At 37.0% G+C, this 4,953-nt stretch overlaps 1 long non-coding RNA gene across 1 annotated transcript; it reads left to right on the top strand.

Moving 5' to 3' along the window:
- Positions 1 to 3,257: 3,257 nt before the first annotated feature.
- Positions 3,258 to 4,721, top strand: LOC127171065 (uncharacterized). Its single transcript, XR_007828452.1, has 4 exons — positions 3,258 to 3,399; positions 3,894 to 3,965; positions 4,307 to 4,437; positions 4,534 to 4,721. It is a non-coding gene; the product is annotated as an uncharacterized LOC127171065 (long non-coding RNA).
- Positions 4,722 to 4,953: the final 232 nt, after the last annotated feature.

Genomic DNA, 4,953 nt, shown 5'->3' with positions numbered 1-4,953 from the left:
CTGTTTCAAATGTGGGATTTGCTGTTGCTTCTGTGAAAAATCACTCTTGGAGTTTCAGGATTTTGATGTTAGTGTATAGTTTTAATTACGAAGAAATAATCATCTGAAGTTTGCTCTGCAGATCAGCTCAGGCTTTGTCTCTGACAGCCTTAAAGTGTTAGTTCACCCAAAAATGAAAGTTCTGTCATTAATTACTCACTCTCGTGTTGTTCCAAACCCATAAAACCTTTGTTCATCTTCAGAACACAAATTAAGATATTTTTGATGAAATCCGAGAGCGATCTGATCCTCCCGTAGACGGCAAGGGTCCTACCATGTTCAAGGCACAGAAAAGTACCAAGATGTTCAACAAAATAGTCCATGTGTTATCAGTGGTTCAACTGTAATTTTACAAAGCTATGAGAATAATTTTTTTTCCGGAAAGTAAACTGTATTCCACATTTTAGTTTCTACTGCGTCACTTGTGGAGGCGTGTTCACGAGAGTACTGCGCCGCATGCACGTGCCGGTGCTGCGTGTAAACAATGTGTGTTCAACGTCATATCGCCGCCACTACTCGCGCGTCCACAAGTCATGCAGTAGAGTTGAAAAGGTGGAATAAAGTCATTATTTTGTTTTCTTTGCACAGAAAAGTATTCTCGTAGGACTACTTCACATTCACATGGACTTTGTCAGTCATTTTGCTACTTTTCTGGGACTTGAATGTGGTAGAACTGCTGTCTATGGGAGGGTCAGAGAGCTCTCGGATTTCATCAAAAATATCTTCAATTGTGTTCTGAAGAAGAAAGAAGGAAACATGAGGGTGAGTAATTAATGAGAATTTTCATTTGTGGGTGAACTAACCCTTTAAATACAGTTTTCCATATACTTACGTCAGGGTGGAGTTGATGTGTTCCATATATGCCGCTAATGAATATCTCAGACTATATTAAGTAAAACGAGAGATCTCAGTTCATCCCATGCTTTCTCATATGATGGTAGCACAATTTCATCACATGACAGATTATTATATGGATCATCATATAAGATCATCTTATATGATGTACAAGATCATCGCATGGCTTCACTTTATGGCTACTCATCATATGAGCGCACACACACACACACACACACACAGACTATAATATTAGAATAGCTTTTGGCTATATTCTCTTTAATTTTACTTATATTTATTTATATTTTGATGAACAGAAATATTTAAATTCAGATCAACTCAAAGATGGACAATGTCTAAAGATTTTATTCTTGTATGTCATTTTAGATTGTGATATGGGGTGAACACACGTGGTTTAAATACTTCCACTCATGCTAGCATGATGAAACTGTGTATTCAGTAGTCCCCATGTCAGGCTGCCCTAGAGCTGAATAAGGTCCATGTAAAATGAAAACTCCAGGTTTTTTAAAAAAAAAAAGAATGATATTGTATTTACTGTGTCTATGTCTATTGTGAATTGTGTTTTGTGTTTTGTTTGTTTGTAAAGCGTGTGCAGCAAGCGTACTCTTATGCAAGAAATATTTCAGACTTTGTTTAGATCATATCGTCATGTCATGTCGACAATATTTAGAGAAATGCACATCAGTTCTTTGGAAGATATCACTGAACATTTAACAATAACAAAAGTAAATTTCTTAAGGTAATTTTTCATCATCTATATTCTTTGCATTTAATATTAGACAAACCTGATATTAATTTAATGTACTCTAAGTCTTCACTAACTAGTGAAATCCAGCCCAGCCGGCCCACGAGTTCCTCCATGAATGTTTTTGCTGGGTTTAGGGCAAATACTGTAAACAAATAATGATATACATATTATTGAGTTTACTGCAAAGGTAGTTAAAGGGATAGTTCACCCAAAAATCTAAATTACCCCATAATTTACTCACCCTCATCCATCCTAGGTGTATATGCCTTTCTTCTTTTAGACTAATCCAATCAGAGTTATTTTAAAAAATATCCTGGCTCTTCCAAGCTTCTTGTGCAAGACAAATGTCCTTATTTAATATGTCCTTATTTCCGGTGTGGCGGCCATGTGCATCCCATGTACGTTAACTTCCTGTGACGTAAAACGCAATGCAGTTCTTCAGCTGCGTAGCACATCGTAGGAGTGTGTACTACACCACGGAACTTAACCTAGGTGGGATGCAGATGGCCGTCTCCCCGGAAGCTTGTTGTTTTGCTTCATGAAGGGTATTTGTCTTACACAATTGCCACAATTCACTTCAGAAGGCATTAATTAACCCCCTGTAGCATGTTTTATGATTGCTGGATGCACTTTTTTGAACTTCAAGATCTCAACCCCTGTTCAATGTCATTATGAAGATTGGAACAGCCAGGATATTTTAAAAAGAACTCTTGATTGTGTTTGTCTGATGTTGGTGATGAGAATCTGTACAAATAATAAAACATGTTCTGGCCCACTTCAGGGCCAGTTGTAAATTATTAAAGTAGACATGAAATCAGTTTTGGTGTGAAAAACTCTTTCATGCAAGTCAATCCACAAAAAAAAATAAAAAAATAAATAATCTGAAAAGTGCACCTCCCATCTTTCTCTAATGATGTCAGTTTGACAGCTTCCAGCGGTCAGTGTGCTGTGAGCTTTGACAGTGAACACGTGGGAAAACAAACAAACAGAAATGGCGAGGAGGTGCGTTTTAGCTTGTGGCTCTCCTGAAACCATTTTTCCCAATCTCCAAAATACCCTGGTTATTGTCACGATGGCGCGATTTTTTGCATTTCAAAGAAGGAGGGATATCAGAGAGGTCTTGGTTGTGTTTAAAACACTTCACACGATTATGAAATATCTGTCATTACCAGATACGGCTGTGCCGTCAGTCTACACCGTTGGTTCCTCAAAAAGTTTGAAGGTAAGTGACACTACCTAGCAACCAAGCTTCTTCAGACGTTAAACATAATGCAAGGCTGCCAGCAGAAATTCTTGTCATACTACGTGCAATAAAAAATGAATTTGAATTGCCCATTAGCAATTTTTCCTCATCTGCTGCTGCTAATTTTTTGGTATATTCATGCATAGGTGTGTGTTCACCAAGCACCTGTTTGAGGTTGTCCCTCACCAGACTGCTTGTGCTGCTTCCGAATGGTACATCTTTCCAGACACACTGACAGAAACGGATACTGTGGACTCATCTGTTGTTGGTTTCTTATGTATCTGAAATCGGAAGAATGCACAACAATGGAACTTGCAGTGACCTGCCAAAATAGCAAACGCAGATTAGAGTTTCATTTATCCAAAGATGTTCTGAGGGCAGAAAGGAAAATGATTGGTTTACAGATTCAACCAATGAAATTGAAGCAGAGGCGGGGTCAGGAAATTTGGACGTGTGGAGGGAATACTTCAGACAGAAACGTTATTAATGCTTCGTGGGAGGCATTTGCTGCAAGGTAAGTGAATTTGCCATGTATTTTATTTAAAAAATAATAATAAATCAACATAACACTAACGTTTACTGAGATTAGCCGGCAAAGACGCACAGAACAAGTAATCATCGACTACATATCATATCATATGCATTTTCATTCAACTGCTTTATCAGTCGATCGCACAAAAGCTGCTTATGGGGTAGATTGAGTAAAACATGCTTTTCCAATGCTACCGCGCTGTCCGTGATACCGATATGAGCAACAACAGAACTCGTTCAAATCTCCGTGACATTTCATTAGTCAGTTAGCGCTAGCATTAACATTAGCGCTGCTCTCAGGGCAGGAGTAAAATAACAGTACTAAACTGAATTAAGCACTGCTCTCAGGGCAGGAGTACTGGATAGGTTCGCATTACTGTTATTTGTCATGTACTATGTGCTACGCACGTCAAAGTATTTCTGTATGACTATAGGCCTGTCATTGACTCTTTCATGTAGTTTTTCTTCTCTTTGCAGAAAAACTTCTTGGAAAAAGCAGAAGTCGTCACTGGTCCATACTTGGAGAAAGGGAATCTCTGGACTTTCTTTGTAAGTTCATCTAGTTTTAGTTGAGAATCTTTTTTTTTCTTTTTTCTTTTTTTTTGAAGTGCCCATATTAAGTGTCAGAAACTCCAGTCACACTTCCTGTTACCAATTACCTGTTAGGTTTGTTTGCATAATTCCAGCCTATGGACTTCATTAGCTCTCCCTCAAACGTCTACTCTGATCTGCCCTCAGTCATTGTGGTTGTAGCTGAGGCCAGAGTATAGTAGGCTCTAGGAGTGGCAGGGTTTAAAGATGTATTACATGTCTTTGAGAAATTGTCTTTTTTTATCTTTAATCTTATGATTTTGCTAGTAATTCTGTTTGTTTACATTGCTATATTTCAGATGCTGTGCAGTGAGATGGTCAGTGATGTAGTGTTCCTGGCATGGAAGTTTCCTGCACAAAAGAAAGTGGTCCAGAAAATATATGAAAATGAGGATGTTCATGATTCAATATCCCAAACTAAAGCCTTTAAGTAAAATTCTTTTTTTTTTCTTTCTTTCTTTCTTTTATCATGACTGTCAGTGTAAATTGAAACAAAATTTTTAATTTTTCAAAATTTCAGTTGCAGGAAGACCTTACAAACATTTCTGGAGACTTTGAGAGACCGGTTTTGAGAAGATATTTGGCAAAGCAACCTATGACCTTGGGTTTGGTTTAAAGGGAGCCTGTTCAAATTTGTTGACTCATGTCTAAAATAAAGATAAAAAATATAAAAATAAAAAACTTAAAAACCTCTAGGAATGATGATATCCACTAGTTAAGACTACAGCAGTTTAATGATACATCTTGCTGGACTTTTTTGTTGTGAAACGTTCCTGTGTTTTATACATGCATTTAATTCACTGGATTTGTTTGTAATTTGTAATTATATAAAAACAAAGAAGTCATAATTAAACTTATTTTATTGTAATATTGCACCCGTAAACTGATTATTTTCAATCAACATTTCTTTTATTTTGTTCTTAAACAATCTGTACAACAGATATTG

Source organism: Labeo rohita, chromosome 9 (assembly GCF_022985175.1).
Source record: "Labeo rohita strain BAU-BD-2019 chromosome 9, IGBB_LRoh.1.0, whole genome shotgun sequence".
NCBI classification, from domain to species: domain Eukaryota; kingdom Metazoa; phylum Chordata; class Actinopteri; order Cypriniformes; family Cyprinidae; genus Labeo; species Labeo rohita.
Note: the sequence above shows the minus strand (reverse complement) of the source record. Positions and strands in the feature narration are given on the sequence as shown.